The sequence below is a fragment of the Squalius cephalus genome (assembly GCF_949319135.1).
Source record: "Squalius cephalus genome assembly, chromosome: 7".
In the NCBI taxonomy this organism is placed as follows: domain Eukaryota; kingdom Metazoa; phylum Chordata; class Actinopteri; order Cypriniformes; family Leuciscidae; genus Squalius; species Squalius cephalus.
In genome coordinates this window covers 44086225-44105702 of record NC_137128.1, presented here as the reverse complement: position 1 = coordinate 44105702, position 19478 = coordinate 44086225, and the positions used below count along the sequence as shown (strand labels likewise).

Below are 19478 nucleotides of genomic sequence, written 5' to 3'. Positions count from 1 at the left end.
TCTTGGAACTGGAGTATTTATTTAATGGGGGTTATGGAATATTATTCTAATTAATACTAATCTAAATATGACCGGGTTCTAATTAATATAGAAATATTCTTCTTGTGCATGTTAAACATGGTCTCCAATATCTCCTAATATTCTTTAACAACACACAAAGTAAGCGCATAGATTTTGGGATTCCATTACTTCGCATTTATTTGATGCAAACAATGCTTGGCAAAACCCATCCATAAAACATAACCTCACTGACAGTTGCAGATATGTACAGTACAGCATGTATAAACAAGCCACATCAAAAGAGCATGCATTATACAGAACCTCACCATCCAGAGTCTTTATTTACAAAACCTTACTGTGACCATACAATCACAATACTATGGATATGGTGGTGTGAAATATACCATAGTCATATACCACTGCATTTACAGTAGTTAGCAGAACGGTATCCGAAATAGTGCTGATATACAATGCAGTTTAAGATGCACACACAATTGCTGTTATTTTACACTATGTTTTTTGGCCAATCAGGTACAGGTATTGTCCATGCCAATAATAAATGGTCAAATATTAATGGCTGCTTGCTTTAATAGGTCAAGTAGGACCATGGTATTTTATTTTTTACCGTTTCACAAGGAAGGTCACTAGATTCCTTACAGCCAGAAGAGAATACTGGCTTGAATAAATAAAATATTACATAATAAAATAAAGAAACATAAAACAGAGTATAGGTATAAAAGACCATATATATATATATATATGAAGAGTTCAGATGCAAAAGCCTCTAAGTGCCATCTGAAATTTTCTTCTAGAATGATCATTTTTATCAAGCTCGTATATTTAAGTTCAGTAATTTCACTCAAATGACAATTAATAGGTAATTTGCATTGCCATTTAAGTGAAATTATGGAACTTAAATATACGAGCTTGATAAAAATGATCAGAAAATTTCAGATGGCACTTAGAGGCTTTTGCATCTGAACTCTACATACATATATATATATATATATATATATATATATATATATATATATATATATATATATATATTATATATTATATGCAGTGGCCCAAACACAGTTTTACATGTGAAATAGCCCTTGTTGAAAGAAAAAAACAGCATGCTAACCCAGATATGACCAGGCTGGAAGACCAGCCAACCAGATTATAGCTTTTTTTCTTCTTTTCTTCCAGATGTTAACTTTTATGCTTGTGCAATAGAACAAATGGTACTAACGTTACCATAACACTTTACAGCCTTTGTTGTTAGGGTTCACATTATAACCCACCCAGTTATACACAAGACTGTGTCATGATCACTTCTTCAGACCACAACAACATAGTCGCATTTCATGCAACTGATTCAAGCTGATCTGTGCATGCACGTGAGTGTGTGTGAGTGTGTGTGTGTGTGTGTGTGTGAGTGTGAGTGTGTGTGTGTGTGTGTAAGCCAGCGCCCATCCCCCTAACACACACAGACTCTCACACACACACGGACCAATGTTCTCCCTTGTGATTCGAGCTCGTTCTGCAACATAATACCAGCCCATCCCATGCGCATGCGCGAACTCCCTTTTTCCTACATCATAATAACCAACTGCGCCACAACAATAACAACCCTCGAATGCGCGACAAAATGTCATTCTAAAATAGCGAAACTAGAATCAAACACAATTTAGGCTCTCGTAATAACAGAATTAATGTCGCCACAATGGGATCAGGCCCGACAAATACCTTCTCCTCTTTCTCCTCGCGCCTCTCCGACATGATGAAGGTTCCAGAACATTCGCGAGCGCTCGCTGCGGCGTCGCACGGAAAGGGTGACGTCACAGTGCGCAACGTCACCCCCCCCCCCCCCCCCCCCATATCCCAAAGAAGAAAATAATAATAATATAAACTCTCATACAAAAATTAATTTATGAGATAAACGGAGAGTGGATGAATTTCACTTGTAACAATTATTTATTTATTTATTTATTATTATGGATCAATTTGTCATATTAAAAAAGTGGATGGACATTTTCTAAATATTATTATTATTATTATTACTAGTATTATAAACACAAAAACATCTAGTATAATATAAACTATAAAACTAAAAAAAAAAAATAGGAAATAACACACAAAATGTTAATACATTTTAGATTAAATAAAAACAATTATTATTTTATTATAGGCACAATTTTTTTTTTACATAATACAAACTATAAAACCATAAAACAAAACAATATAGGAAACAAAGTGAATAAAGAAATAATGTAGATTAAATATAAACACCACAGGACATATTCTTTGCATTCCAGATCCGCCCACAATTTCTATATTCTGATATTATTTCTATATTCTAGCCTCTCCGGGCATTATGTATTTTAAGCATTTGTATATTATTGCAAAAAATAATAATAATCGAATAAATAATAAATTAAATAATTAATGAAAATCAAAAGAACATATAAAACACTAAAAAATGCTGGGTTGTTTCAACACATGTTTGGGTCAAATGTGGACAAACCCAACCGTTGGGTTAATTTTTAATATAATTGAAAGAATTATAGACCCAGAATTGTTAGAATTGTAAACCCAATTGTTGGGTTTGTCCATATTTAAACCAAACATGTGTTGAAACAACCCAGGAACCCTTTTTTTAATTTTGAGATTCAGCCAAAAGCTATTTAATTAAATTAAAAAGATAAATAAGAAATAATAAAGTATTAAATAATAATATAAATAATATAATGTCAAAAATAAGCATACAACACATTAACAGAATAGAGAAATCCTCAACAGCGTATGCAAGTCACAGCCTAGGCAGCAGAGCGCGTCTGCGCATGCGCAGAACGTTTTTGAGCGCCCCGGATCACGTGACCCCTCGTCCGCCAATGAGACCCTGAGCTTTCCGTGTTTTTTCGCTGGGGCTTTTCTTAGAGACGGGCTGACGGCGATGTTTTCAAAAGCAGCACTGAGAGACGTCACACAGCCGTAGGGTTAATGTTCAGCTTTTACCCTCCGATACACACATTTCTTTTTCTTAAAATCGTCGAGATTGTGTCTTCTGCTCGTAGGTGAATGACGAAGAGGAAGCCAAAGGCGGTAAGCAGAAAGTTTCGCTTATTTTTCTTTTTCTGTGTGTGTCGCGGGTTCCGACTATAGAAGGAGGAAAACGCGTTTAGTTTTGCTACGGAGAGCCTAACCAACCAGTCTGGAGTAGCAGAACAACAATAACGCGCTGTGTGTGGGATTTTCGAGGCTTTTAGAATGAGTATTACTATTAAGTATTAGTAGCAGGTTTGTGTTCGATAGCGTTGCTAGTGTTCCGCGCGCGCGTGCGTCAGTGACAGGCGCGTGCGGTGCGCGTTATACGCGGAGGGGCCCGCATGTCTCATAAACCAACTGCGGGCTCATTGTCTGTGCGTGAGAGGGGTGGCGCAGACCGCAACGTGACACTGTATGGCTGTAGTTTTCATAATAAACCAATTTAAGTTGGATCTTAATGTCAGTCAGTCAGCGAGAACGCATTGCGTTTATTGCAATTTGCATTATTTTCCACCACCAATGTTTTCTCTTTATAAATGACTGGAGCGTGAATGCATGGAATGTATGTAAATATATTTGTTTAATCTTTTCTCTTGGCGTTTGGTGTATTGAGCGCGGTTGCAGCTGCGACGTGCATGAAATATTGTATGCATGCATGCAGCTCTGGTGTGTGTGTGTGTGTGGTTTGCACAAAGCTTTATTTGGTGACCGTCCTTCGCACAGAAACCTTTTGTCTAAAGGACGTACGAGGCGTCTTCAGCTGTGCAGCGACAGACAGAAGCATGTCATATGCAGGTGCAGATCATAGTGTCTTTCATAGAGATTTTTGTGATGACATAACACGGTACTACATTGTTTACTATGAGCACAATAATATATATATATATATATATATATATATATATATTATTATGCTCATAGTAAACAATCTATATATATATATATATATATATATATATATATATATATATATATATATATATATATATATATATATTACACACACACACACACAAACATACATGCATACACACATACACACACACACACTTTTATATATATATGTGTATATGTGTGTGTATATGTAATATACAGTAATGTATATTGTATAATATTAGTTTTTGATTACAGGGTGGGTATTAATTCTGAAAGCAGTTTGCTCTATTTGTGAGTAATAAATTATTATTGAATTATATTTTAGGTCTTTAAAATCTAGTGTGATTGAAATCCGGTTTATGTAATCTGGCTGATCTTTAAAAAAATACAGTCGAGAAAAAAAAAATGACTTACTGTAAATAAGTTTATTACTTTTTTTTTTTTTTTTTTCACCTCAAAACGTTCTACATTTTAACTAAACAGATTATTGTTATAATATAATTATTTAAGCATTTTTGGTTTTGATTTGATTCTTATTTTGCGTGAGGATAGATTTGATGTTCATTTTAGTATGGAATCTAGATCAGATGTTTACGCCCACACTCGCTTTAGTCTTGTTCTGCACTCACACACTTTCAGAATGGCATATTAGGGATTATTATTCAAAGATCCGAGTTTTCCCCAGCTGGGCCACCGTCCAAGGAGAGCCTGTGATTCCGGCTGTTTTTCCATTGACCCTTTTTTTAAAGTCACGGGGGCCACTCGCACGAAAGGCCCCTGTGTGTGTGAGAATCTGCGGCGTTGTGACCAACAATAACAAGCTCGTTTCTGTCTAGGATGTTTCAGGGCTACTTAGCCTCCAAAATGCTTGTTTTATAGTTATATGGCGTGTTTACGTTAGATAAACGATCCGTGGTGGTGCTGATGCGGTGGGAATTTGCAGCGACTGTCAAGGCAACACTCACACGTATCACAGCAAAATAACAAAGTGCATTTGTCAGATGGAAAGCGACACAGATTGAGCCAAAACAAAGATTGACTGACAATGAAATTGAGCTTAAAAGTTTGAAATAATAAACGTAACCCTAAACAGGCAGATGTTTTTCCCTGTGACACACATTAGTTTTTCTCATTTGGGCCTAAAAGTGAAAAACGCTGTTATATCACAACAGCCACACCTCTTAATCATTCATTTTTTAATAATTTAACATTTTAATTCACCCAGTAAATAATATCCCAGTGTTCACAATGTGTTTAACATAACATAACATTCATACATACATACACAGATTTACAGCCAACAAAGTCAAAACAAAGAATATGCAGATTTGCTGTGCAAAATTGTTTGTTCTAAATGTATTATGAGTGTATAGTTTTTTTATTAGTAGAGCTAGACCATTAAAACCAATATTTGCCCGTTTTGAGATTATTTTCAGTGATCGAGAACTATATATCCGGTTGGCTGATTATTAGACGTGGTATTTCCCACAAGTCAGTTTCAAATGACGCCAGCCTTGTAAACATACATATTCCTGTCAACATGAATTTAGAGTAATGTTTCTGAATTTAATGTAAATTGTACAGCAATTTTGTGTATGTCTGACATTTCCATAAAATATCTAGTAAAATATCTACTATTTTTATTAGTAGTAAGAAATCAGCATTATATCAGCCACCTTTCCCTGTTGATATTGGTATTATTGGCATATTAAATAATCCATATTGTACAAGCCAGCAGTTGTGTTATTTAAAACATTGTTTTTGTATTTTACTAGTATGTTAAAGTTTGTTTATTTCTTGGATTTGAAAAAAACAAATTGTAATAGTACAGTACTAGGGGAGGGCGATATGATTTAAATTCATGATAACAATATATATATATATATATATCACAATATAGTTATTTTTCCTTCAAATAAGGTTTTTATGAAATCAAAATTGGATATCATTTGAATTTGTTTTAATTCTTGTAACCATTTTCAATATAACAAAAAAATACTAGCCTAAGTAAAAAAAAACTTTGTAAATTAAATATAAATTTATTCCTATTTAAAGTTACAAAAGTGATTCAGTCAAGAGCAGTGAGAGATTTTTTTTCTCTCTTTTGTTGTTTGATTGACATTAATGACACACAGAGGACAGCAGGTTTATTAGGCTGCTGTCACTTTAAAACCGAATGCACGGATCTAATATACTTGTGCATTTTTTTTCTTGACTATTTATACGTTGCGAAAGGCACAAAAAATCTTAAACGACTCAGACCACCCACTTTACATTATTTTTTTTTGTGATATCAGCAACTATTTTTGACAGTATTTTAATATGTTGCTAATTTAACAGATTATGTGTGTTTGTGTTATGTACGCATCTACGGTGGAAACTAAATTTCCTCTCGAGGACAAATAAAAATCGATCTATCTATCTACATTCACCTAAGACATAAATAACTGTTTACGAGGATACTTTTTGACACACTTAAGTATGTGCATTTAACCTTTCAAGCCCGATAAGGCGGCTAAAAGAACTCAGTTCAGTTCTCTCTCGCGCTGACGGCATGTGCATATAGTAGCGAAATGTCTTTTCTGCGCTTCGATGGTTTGAAATCACTTGTTTTTTAAACCGCAATGCTTGTAAACGCTAATCTTTTAACGCGCAGCACAGCAACTTCACCCTGAGCTTAACCGCGATAGAGACGATACTCCAAAATATCTACCGGTTGACACATTTCCACCGGTTAATCGTGTCTATCTACCAGTATATCTCCCACCTCTATACAGTACAGTAATTTATGACCTGAAATCTCTAGTGCATTTTAAATAATAAATGAAGTGCATTTTCAGCAAGATCATATTTTAATCTATAAATGTCTCTGCATTAGTGCAATCGACATGAAATTCCTAAGTAGTTTATATGTCACGTAGTTTGTAATGCTAAAACTATTTTAAACTGCATTTTATTTTATGTTATTTTTTCCCATATTACATTATACATTCATTTTAACCTAAAATTGCAATGTTTAAAAAAAAAGCCCATGGAGACATTATGCATGAACTACCCAGCATCGCATGTCTGTCTGCAAGAAATCAGAAGTGCACCAACTGTGTCTCTGCACATTTCGCTGCTCTGTTTACAGTCGTGTCCTAGTTTTGCTTTCATTTGCACACAGATGACACCGGTGTACGCTGCAGCGTTCCTGTCGAGTTCATCCACTGAACGCCGGACGTTTAGAGCAGACGTATTTCCATGAAGCTCGTGCGAGCGGGAGCTGGTTGCATGAGAGAGAGAGAGAGAGAGAGAGAGAGGGAGAAAAAGGGAAAAGCGCGAGACAGAAACAGGCGTGTGACTCACTCTCCTACCCATTAGACGTTGGCCTTTGTGATCTGAACCATTCCCGTGAGAGACCTCTCTCCCCGCTTCACGTTCAAACTGGATGCCATTTTTATTTTGCCGTGCTAATTTTTTCCCTGCACAGACGCAGGGCTTTGAAGTACGAGGTTTTAACGCTGAGGCTTTGTGTCTCTTCTTGATGTTGATAGAATTTGCCACATTTTATATTGCAGATACGCTGCTTTTCCTTAAATTAATTCTAGTATTTGGTCCTGTTTTTACGTGGCTGATTGATTAAAGTGCCAAGATTTGAAATGGGCCGTCATTTAAGAGCTTGTATTTTCTTGTACTGCTTTTATCCTGTGTGTTTGAAGAGCTTTCAGGATCACTGACCTCTGGATCCATTTCGTAAAATAAACAAAAGCGCTTTCGTATTCTGCTCCCGATCAAATGTAATCCAGCAGCCGTAGTTTCAGTCGTCTAATCAGCAGGTCCAGGCTGAATCTTAACTCACCATCATTAGCTTCTTATTAAATATTTTGACTAATTTTATCATTCTCACCACTGACTAGTATGGGTTTTGTAATGTTTGATATCGATTACCCACATCTAGAAGAGCAGGTTGGCTTACATTTCCATTTATGCATTTGGCAGACGCTTTTATCCAAAGTGACTTGCATTGCATTTTCAAGGTACACATTTTTACATACTTATCAGTTCTTGCTTTCCCTGGGAATCGAACCCATGACCTTGGCGTTGCAAGCGCCAACGCTCTACTGTTTGAGCTACAGACTTATAATACACAGACTTATAATATGCATTTTTGATCAAAAATACAGTAACAAATTGTGAAATATTATTACAATGTAAAAAAAATCAGTTTTCTATGTGAATATATATTAAAATGTAATTTATTCCTGTGATGCAAAGCTGAATTTTCAGCATCATTGCTCCAGTCTTTAGTAGGCAGTCCCTCCAGTTTTCCGCGATTCCGCGATCGCTGAATACAACGCAAAATCAACAAAATGTCGCATTTTTTAGCGATCCTGCATAATTCCGCAAAACCGCAAAATAATCACAAAAATGAAAAAGACCTCACAAAACATTAAATTATAATCACCCAATTGAAATATCTCTAGTTTAATTAAAGTTTCAATGCATTTTTACGTGGAGATGTTACGGGAAAAGGGGAAACTCCTTTTCCTCGATTTACTGAAGCCTATATTGTAAAACGCATTTTGCAGCTGCACAGCTAGAACAGTGAGTGTCTGGCTCACTCATTGGCTGTGCTGCGGCAACTGCACATCCAATGGCGCGGGCGCCTCTGACGTGTGCGCCAATGAGCTAGCATCACGCCTTTACACGTCAGAGCCCGCCAAGGGGGCGAGGCCTAGCCTATATTAGTCCAAAAACGCAGTTTTAGCAGGTTTGACTGAAGCGACAACTTGCCAGGTTAGTGCGGCGGCGGCCGGCTACGCAATACTCGTTCCCTACTCTCAGGGAACCGAGGTTACGATTAGGGATGGGACGATTACCGGTTTCACTATAAGCCACGATAAAATGTACTGACGGTTAGTATTATCGTTTAAAATTTAATTATCATTAAAACCGTGTTTGATAATCGCGATTTTAATAACGCACTGTAAATCCTGTCCAGCCAGCAACAGTCTGAGGGAGGCAATGTTGTTTTTTTTTGTTGAAGGAATGGGAGATTTTTCAGCCTTTTAAGAGGACCAAATCTGAGGTTTGGTCATATTTTGGCTTTTACAAAAGTCCTGAGTGAAACTTAATCGAGGATGGTCACTACAATAGGGGGGAAACACTTCAAATCTGCCGAGTCGTCTTGTGTGACCATCACCCACTGTTTACAGTGAACGCAAGGCAAGTTAACTTTGACATCAATACCAAAACTACATCTGGGAAATAATTGGGTATAAAATGTTGTTTTGAGTTGAAATATTTTATTTCACTCACTTGAAATAAACGTGAAGCTTCCGCGAAGAAAAGTTCGCAGCAAGTGGCTTTGAGCCAAAGACAAACGATCAAGTTCAAACAAGACTATTATGTGACATTTAAGGGATAATAATGTATATCATTGTACACTTATTACTCCGATTTTATTTTTTACAACATAATTGTACAGGGACATATTGAATTGAGATTAATGTTTTAAATCTTACCTGTTTAAAAATCCATTTTGTACAGCGTACAAAACAGTCGTCCAAAGACGGAGACGCAAGACGGCAAGTTGTATTTGAATGAAACGAGAGAGCGCGTCCGTTGTGATGCATGGATGTGCGCGGTGTTATAAGGCGTTGCTATTGACGACGGTCATTATAAGGATGGAAATGCCACAGAATATAATCTTGCTCAAAAAAGTGCATAGAGCTGCTTGATTTATTTGTTGTTTGTTGATTTTCAAATATTGAACAGTTTTTAGTGTGAGCATCAGTTCTTTTTGAACACTTTCATCTCGTTTTAACAAAACCGTGATAATATTGATAATCACGATAATTTTGGTCACTATAATCGTGATATGAAATTTACGATACGATAGTAACCGAGTAGGTCCCTTTCGAACGGTCACTTCGTATTGTGTAGCTATACACAGTGGGGACGCCATGCAAAACGCCGCACTATAAGTAAGTGGTTGCCTTCTGCAGCTCAGGACCCCTCAACTCAGGATTTACACACAGTTCTACGGTATAAATTACTACACCTGATGTTAATATTTACATAGGTCAGGTAGAAAAATTGCCCATAGGTTGTTTCAAAAGTTTTTCATTTGATGAGAATTTGATTAGACCAAAATAAACAGGCTTTATGTATTTTGTTTGTGATTTGTGTCATGTATGACTATTGTGCATCTGACATAATACTATTATGGTAAATGTGATGTTCTAATTATAATTTTTTGTTCTTTTTTTTTCACAAATTTCTGGAAATTACCACCACAGAATCAGTCATTTTGATCGCAAAAATCACACAAAAAAATCGCGAAATCCTGGAGGGACTGAGTAGAGGTCAAATGTATAGTAGCTGATCCGTGATCCGTACGGACCCGGCCCCATGGTTTGGCACGCATGTGATTCGCGGATTAAATGCAAAGTTTAACCATCATAGAGTGAAAGTTTATCATTTGCACGTGTTTTGATCTGCCAGTTTAGACATTCAAGTGGTTTTAAACCATTACAGCTCAAGACCTGCTGCTGTCTATGTCATTTAATGTTAAGCAGACAACATCTAACACAGCATTAACAAAGATTAATCGATATTTAATTCATACAGTAAACACTAGTGTTATTTTACATTTACTTGTTTATGCTTGTAGTTAGTGCATTTTTCGGTAACACTTTATTTTACAATGTCCTTGTTACATATGTTACATGTACTTACCATAGTAATAACAGTAAATTATGCATAATTACATGCAACTAACCCTCAACCAAATCCTAACCCTACATGTAGTTACTTAATATTTCTCAGTACTTAAATATATAATTACACTGTAACAATTCCACCTTAAAATAAAGTATAACCCATTTTTCTTATTTTTTTTACTGACTGTTTACTTTCCCTTTAATAATGTATTGAACTTTATTAGTAAGGCTAGTAGTTTTTGCTGTGGTTTTGAAGTACTTAAAGTGTGCTTTAAGTAATAATTAGAAAGCAAAGTTACATTTGACCCCCCCCCCCCCCCCCCCCATTTGATTTATGTATCATTTTTCTTGCGGATCCAAAAAACTATTCGATCCGTGACTCAGAAACCATAATATGATTCAAACCGTGAGTTTTGTGATCCGTTGAACCACAAGTCTTCAGTGTCATTTAGTTATTATAAATATAAATCTTTTGTAATGTTATACATGTCTTTGTGTCAACCTCAAACTTTTGAATGGTATAGTATCATTTCTAAGAATGAACACACCAATTTTTTGGATTTAAACTTAAAGGGGTCATATGATGGTTCTAAAAAGAACATTATTTTGTGTATTTGGTTTAATGCAATGTGTTTATGTGGTATTAGGTTAAAAAAAAGTAATTATTTTACACATAACGACAACGTACATTATTATTGCTCCTCTATGCCCCGCCTTTCAAGCATTGACAAATACATTGCAACTATGTTATTGAACTTTAATACATAAAGTAATGCATCCTTTCCATTCAACTTTTGGCCCGCAACAATAGAATAATAACAAACAAATAAAAAAATAGTTTTGCTTTTAACACCTTTTACATGACACTGTTTCAAAAAAAAAAAAAAAACTCAGTTGCCATAACCCCCCCCCCCCCCCACTATTTCAGTAAAAAATAATTTCAGTCCTCCAGATGTTCACTTCAATACTTTCCTTATGAGGGCTTTCGAGGTCGCTATAGCACCTTTATGACACGTATGTGCCAGCTTTGCAGGTCATGCATTCTGTTTCACACGGATCCTGACCGAGGCGAAAACACAGGAATTTTCTCTGTAAATCATCTGTGAATTTATATTTGGGCTTTTTTTTTAACGTTGTTCAGGAGTTCACTGTTGACAAGCAAGCGCTGCTCTGTGTCTCCTGGCTGTTGCTGTGGTGCTGAGGGTAATAGATTGAGATGCAGTTTGACCAATGTTGCGTTACGTACATGACCGACCGACCAATATTGCCGTGCGAGAAGACGGGACCTAAAGCAATGCAATAACGCACTTCAACCCGATCACTTGTTTGTTTGTCGTTCATGTAAACAGGACATTCAGATTCATCAATCTGAATGAATTCAGTCCGACTGATACAAAAGGTGCGCATGTAAACACAATGAATGGTGACTGTAGAAAGCAAAAGCCAAATCACAGACATTTTGTGTGATCTCGAAATTTTTTTAGGTTGAAAAAGAGGACGTATGGTCACCCTAGCGTGCTTGAACGAAGCGTTTTAGCAAAGCGTGGCTGAGCCGTAACTTTTACAAAGAATATCTCTTTAGGTAAGGAAGAACGCACTGTTTTTGTGTCTGTCCCTTTAAATGCAAATGAGCTGCTGCTCCCGGCACAGGGGGCGGAGCTTCAAGAGCTCGTGTTCTTTTACCTCACACACACATGCACTGAAAATTTCACAAACTTTTAGCCTTTTATGTTCAAACCAGAGTCAGAAAGATGGAGAGACTCAAGAAGAAGTGACAACATTTCTGAATGGTTATTTGGTGAATGTATGTAGCTTGTGTAGTTATCTTCTAGTCATTGATTAGCATATTCTGTCATGATAATCTATAAATCGTGTTCCCGGGGGTGGGGTTTATCTAACCCGGGAGGAATGTGGTGTAGTCTCTACCAGCCATTTGTTGTAGTCCATAAAAAGCGATTTCTTTAAAAGCAAATATCTCCCTTTGCTTTGAACTTTGAGCGTTGTAACTTTGCAGATGTTGTTTCTGCTCAAACAGCAACATTACACACCAGCTAAAGTTAGAAAAGTGAAATCATAATCAACCACCCCTTTAAAATGACTAGTTATTGTCCAATTACTTGGTCTGGCCGATATATCGATATATAGGCTAGCATTTGCATCTGGCCTAAAATCTTTTTTGTGCTTGAAGAGGAGATGGCCGGCATTGTTTAACACCTAAATAATCACAATCTCATTCTGCACTGGTCACCATTTTCTCTTTATAGACACCTGGTCTTTTCACCGTGACACCATCAGCGTGGTAGTTTGTACTTCAGATCGGTGGTGAACATGCTTTTTTTTAACAACTGCATGTCACGAGTGTCGAACATTTTCCCCTCTCTGATGTTTCTTTCGAAGAGCACACACAAAATCCTCTGAATTTCCTCTTTTACAAGTCCCTTATAGAAACCAATCACATTTGGGGAAACCCCCCGGTAAAAATACGGCAAGTTTCACACTTCACCCTGTAAAAGGTCAGGCTTCAGCGGGACGAGTGTGTAACGCGTGGCTCTTTGGGTGTGTAGGACTCAGCTGATGCGGTGACTTGTGTCTTTCCTCCTGCCGCTGTTTCCACTACAATGGAAATTAAATACTCTTTATTTGCATCATCTTAAGGTTTAACAAGGAAGCCTCTTCTTATCAGGAACCCTTTTAGCGGTATGTTTTTGAGTCGCTGTGTGGTTCTTTTGGAGATTAAAAAAAGTTCTTGTTGCTTCATGATCTTCAGATGTTTGTATTGGTTTCTCGTTATTCTCAAATGAAGACAAAACAATGGCATGATATATTTTAAGATATGGCAGTGCAAGTTGCTTTAAGTTAAAACAGCTCAAACATGCTTTTTAGTCTGGGATTAGCCTTGTCAAACCGGGGATGAGTTGTAATATTAGTTAGTTCATTAACATATTGATTCTGGTCATAGTAGAAGCGATAGCAGCAAAACATTTCACCAATACACTGTGAAAATGATTTTGAAAGTTGTAAATAAAACAATAGATTGTTGGTGTTATGGTTTACAAGAAATTTCACGGTTAATTCGATGTGTTGCCACTTGCTTGCCATTTCCTTTTAGTTTTTTGTGAAATTTACTAGTGAAAGAACCGGTTTCTCGGTTCTAACATTTAAAAAGAGAGAACATTTCTCTTTTTATTCATTGATTAAAAGAGAAATGCCTCCAAGCTGATTTGCCCGCAACTTTAAATTTAGCAATTTCCTTAAAGATGAAGGCATGTACAAATGATTTGCAGTGTGACAATTCACACCCTTCCATATATGAATAACATCTACATAACACTGATCATAGAAATGTCTATTTTTGTTCTATGAGGCATTTGGTAAAGTTCATCAGCCCTAGCAACAGTAACCAGGGGGCGGAGCTTAGCGAAGGATCAATTGGATCTTTTACTTTTCAAAGTGAACTGAAGGTTTATTTTTGTTGAAACGGCCACGTCGTGCTGCCGAGGGCTGTTGGATTGCGAGGCTATTGGTTTCTAGAAACCCTTCAATCAACGGGGTCTGTGTTTTCTGGTCTGTACGCACGTCCTGTCAGGAAATAGAGTGACTTTCTCCTCATGCTCGAGACACGGTCGGCACGCATACACGTCTGGTCGACATTATTTGTTTTTGAAACCAATTTCCCTGCAAGGATGTGATGTAACAGTGCATGTTTTATTTACATGCATATGTGCATTTACATGCATTTTTTCATGAAGAGTGACATGCTAATGGTCCATCCAGAATATATATATTTTTTTTGAGTACATTTTTTTCTTTTTTTGGTGGTCAAGATATGAAGTGACGTGTTATGATCTCATTATTATTCACACATGAAGTGTTAAGCTGTGCGTTATCTTTATCGTTTATAGAAACTGTAGTATATCCGTGTTTATCAAAATGTAAGGAAGTGCACATGTCCTAGTATTTTTTTGTTTTCATATAAATGACATTTTGATGGATATTCCTTGCACTTGCTTAGTGGTTTACGCTTTAGAAAATATACCAAAATGGCTGTTTAAGGTGCACATGTTCATCCAAATAATGTAAGTTTTAGAGTGGCTGCAATGCATTTTGCAGTATTTTGTTAAAATGTTCCCTGTCAGATATTAGAACAGCATTTAGCAGATGTTTGTACCGCGTTTATGATTCAGAATGCTTAATCAATGCTGATTCTTATCTACTTTTAAGATGTTAAGTTTGTATGTAAATGTTTTTTTTTTATATCATTGCTCTGCAAAAGTTGTATGATTTGAGTGCCGTCAGTATACAAGCAATTCAATATTGTGAAGTTGTAAAACTCGATCGCTTGGGTCTTATGTTGTGTTTCCGTAACCTTTGTAAAGGAGCTTCCAAATAATGGTCAGTCCATCTCGCAATGCCATGTCTGTGACACTCGAGATGAGGCGGTCGGCGTCCTCATGCTCTTCATCAGATTGTCTGGAGAATTTGAGACGTTCTTGTCTTCTCCATTGTTCAGACACACAAATTAACTACTCATCCATTCAATCCTTTGCTCTGCTGACACCATCATGAATTTAATTACAGCAGACAGCAGGACTTTAGTCAACACTGTAACCATCAAAACACAGAATACGACTTGTAATTCGGTTTGTTTGGTCCGGAATAAACAAAAATAAAAATGTAGTCCTGGTCCGCTTAGCATTCAGATTGGCATTTTTATCACCGAACCAAAAGATACCAAACCTAAAGTCACAGAGATACGTTCACATCCTGATTGGTCGGCTTTTATGATGGATATTTCGCGATGTAACTTACCGAACATCCAAACCAATGCTGTGTTCTGGGATAAATGCGCTGGTTGTGTGTGTGTCACTACATATGATGGTATTCTGACCAGCTGAGAACTCGTGAAGAGCTTATAAATGTGTAAAGGAGTCAAAACAGCGTCAGGAATCCCTCCGTCACACAAAGCAAGATCTGCTGTGAGGAGATGCGGTTTTGATGCCTGAACTGAACTGTGAAGGGGAACATCGCGACTAAGATGAGAAAAAATGGTTGTGCTTGAGCATTCTGTCATTTTTAGGGTCGCATCTTCCTGTTTTTGGTTCGTTTCCATGTCTTTGGTCCGTGTTGCGTTCATATATCATTCGAACAGCACTAGAGTTTGTTTGGAAATCTTTTCAGCTTGTTTGGTGTCACCAGGGTTCAGATGACAGCGTTCACACTTATTCAAATGAAGCGCACTAACAGAGCAATCGCACCAGGGTTCGTTTTAATCAAACCAAACATGCCAAGTGAGAACACACCCTGTATCTCAACTAGACTTAGTTGTGTTTTAATTTTACAAAGAATTCTGTCATTTGACATTCCCACAGGATTTTATGAAACTGTGGTGGGTGGACCTTGGCCATCTCTAGGGGGGTTCCCAAAGAAGAAAATTTTGTACATTTTAAAGTTAAATTCATAAATCTGGTGCACTTTGAGAATTAAGCTCCAACCCATATTCAGTATGCAAATTGAACAAAAAATCAGTGCATTGACTTTTAAAGGAGATTCAAACCTCTTTTTAGTTTGTAATATAGTGTCTCAGTCTACATTACACTACATAATACAATAATAATGTTTTAATATCATAACTATAACAGTAATAGCCATATATTGTAAAACAAATGCACTGAAAATGATTGAAACTTTTATAATTAGTGTTTTCCTAATTTCTATACATGCAAGAGATCAACCCTCAAGCTTTTATTTTGGCGGGAAACAAGTTTACAAATGCGTCTCATTACAAATCTAGTGAAATGCTGTAATCGTCAACTAAGCAAATGTGAAAATAATGCGTTTCCAAATACACGCTAAACTCAGCACATGTACAGATGGAGTTCACTGCATTCATTCACATGAGCGAAGTGGCTGTACAGACAGTCTTTTAACAAGGACACAAAGCCTTTTCCCTCTTTCGATTTTAGTTTGTTTGACAACAATGACATTAAAGGCCTTTTATGTTATTATGGGAAGTTGAAATAAGCCTATTTTCGGGCCGCCACAGTCTAATTAATGAATGGGAAGCACTGAAATCTATTTGTGGCGGTCAGTGTTGATATTGTGGCGGGTTGCCACAGATAATTCAATGTATGGGAAACACTGGACATTCAATGTTAAGAGTAGTTAAGCATCTGTCTGGTTGATAAATTGGTCTATTGATCGACGCTAATGATCTCAAAATGGCCAAATATTGATAGAGTGTTGATAGAGCATAATTTTGGACAAACTATATGGGCAAGTGCAAAGCAAACAGGTTATGTGCTTTTAATTTCATCAACACTAGTCAAAACTTTATTGGATTTCTTACTGTTGTCATTTAAATTAGTGATGTGGGATTTGGTTGTACAGGTCAACACTTACTCTAGTTTTTTTCCAGAATAAAGCTTGTGAACCAGATCTGTGGCGTTTCGTCAATTTTCACTGACAATAACAACCCTCTACGCACATCTTGGCAATAGAATCGCCATTGGCTAGTACATTTTTTTTGGGTTACTCACCAGACTGATATATAATATATAATTCCACCAAATCAGCTTATCATTGTAAAATTGCACAGCTTTTTAAATATCTAAATGTACACTCTTAAAATCAGTCAATCAAGCATTATATTCGATAATCAAGCATATAACTTTAGTAATTAGAACTAAAACTTGATAATCATGCATGAATGCATATTTGTCATTTTAACTGAATTTAGGACTGGTGGTGGTGCTTAAGATATTGTTGGTCATTCAGTGTTTCTGTAAAAAAAAAAAAAAAAGATAATAGTAATAATTATTAAAAGATAATCCTACTACTAATTCTACTACTAATAATGACAATATACAACCATATTTTTATGCTAAACTTATACTTGGCATCTAACACATACACTGGCAAGTAAAATCTAAGAATTTATTAGCCAATGTCTAATGATTGACATTTAGTCGCCCAGCATGAAATTTACTCGCTTTGTAGAGGGTTTAGTATAGTTTTAATAATCCCTCTGTTTTGAAGGTGTGGTAGTTGCACTATGAATGTATTAGGAAATGTATCTTCCGAAACATAATTCCCATTCTTTTTTTTAAATTAAATAAACTGTTTCATTAAGAATAATTGAGCACAGCATGTCCACTAACATGTGTTCAGAAAGTAAACAGACTCAGTTTTGATGTCATTTTGAGCATGTAGACTTTATCAATCAGTATTACTGCACTAGTCAGTGTGTAGATCTCCGAAACATTCTGACAGTGAATCTGACACCAGTGTTCATGCAATGTAACGTAGCTGACATAATGAAGGGTTGTGTGAAAAAGCTTAGGTGCAAGACAAACTAGTTTGGTCGCTTTGGTGAACACATGGCTGCCTTTTCAAACGTTGCCATGGCCTGTCAGGTTTTGGCAGCGTTTTGATTGTAATTTGGGAAATCATAGTGCGTTGCCTGGTCCTGTCTTTTCGAGCATGACTGTACTTTCAAAGAGGATGCAAAACCGATATTGTTCTCTTTTGCCTACTTGCCTTAATGTGTGCATGTGTATGAGGGCATGTGTGTGTTTGCTCTGTTGTGCGAGTGTAGGATAAGGCTGGGTTCATGTGAAGTGAAACCAACCTCCCAAATACAGGAACAAGAAACCTGCTTTGACAGCAGCGTGCTACTTTTGCATAAACGTGCGTTTGTGCCAAAAGAGGGTGGCGATTTTAGTGTGCACAACATGTGCTTGACTGGTATGTGAGACGCCTACGTTGTTGTCCAGGCTTTTTTTTACAAGCGCCGTTGGTTGGTAACTGGCTGTCAACTGCGTTGAGACGGTTGATGGTCATGTGCTTGTTTTGCAGGTGCTGTACTTAAAGTTCACTTTAGTTCACTTTCAAATAAACATTTCCTGATAATTTACTCACCCTCATGTCATCTAAGATGTCTTTCTTTCTTCAGTGGAAAAGAAATGAAGGTTTTTGAGGAAAACATTCCAGGATTTTTCTTCATATAATGGACTTCAATGTCAACCAACAGTTTGAAGGTTCAAATGTCAGTCTCAATGCAGTCTTGACACGATCCCAGCCGAGAAATAAGGGTCTTATCTAGAGTTATTTTAGTCATAAATCGGTTATTTTCTAAAAAATAAAATAAAAATGATATACTTTTTAACCACAAAGGGTTAAATGGTCTTGTCCCATCTCTGAGATGCGCCACGCATTACGTTATCACGTTGGAAAGATCACGCGTGACGTAGTCGGAAGTGCCGACCCAGTGTTTACAAGTTTGGAGTAGGAGGACCGTTCAAAGTTATTGTATGTTGAATGACACATATTTATGTATTTGTGTTAGTTTATTGTTTAAAATGGTCCTTACGTGTGCATATCCTGGATGTTTAACAATGTCACGCGTGACCTTTCCAACGTGACGATGTAATGCGTGGTGCATCTCAAGAGACAGTACATGATGGGCATCTGTGGTTAAAACGTATTTAATTTAAAAAAATATATAAAATGAGCGATGGTTTCGCTAGATAAGACCCTTATTTCTCAGCTGGGATCGTGTCGAGACTTTTAAACTGCATTGAGATGGACATTTGGACCTTCAAACCATTGGTTGCCATTGAAGTCCATTATATGGAGAAAAATCCTAGAATGTTTTCCTCAAAAACCTTAATTTCTTTTCGACTAAAGAAAGAAAGACATGGACATCTTGGATAACATGGGAGTGAGTAAATTATCAGGACATTTTTTTTATTTGAAATTGAACTAATCCTTCAAGTCACGCTGCTACACAAGAGCCTGTTTGTTTTATATGGAGTTCACAAATAATTACAAACTGTTAGCATGATTTTTATTCTTGATCATTTC

At 36.6% G+C, this 19478-nt stretch overlaps 1 protein-coding gene and 1 long non-coding RNA gene across 4 annotated transcripts in view; both read left to right on the top strand.

Annotated features, from left to right (window-relative positions):
* LOC307161906 overlaps window positions 1–19478 on the top strand; it is a 642191-nt gene that overhangs the window by 35323 nt on the left and 587390 nt on the right. The gene's annotated exons all lie outside the window — the stretch shown is intronic.
* The window catches only part of ankrd12 (ankyrin repeat domain 12), a 61808-nt gene continuing 45219 nt past the window's right edge, over window positions 2890–19478 (top strand). For 2 of the 3 annotated variants that reach the window (XR_013821813.1, XM_079876826.1), the window contains exon 1: window positions 2909–3090. The gene's annotated coding sequence lies outside the window, so the exon portion shown is untranslated. Of the gene's footprint in view, window positions 3091–19478 lie in introns of all 3 variants that reach the window. The other variant, XM_079876827.1, reaches the window with a different exon arrangement.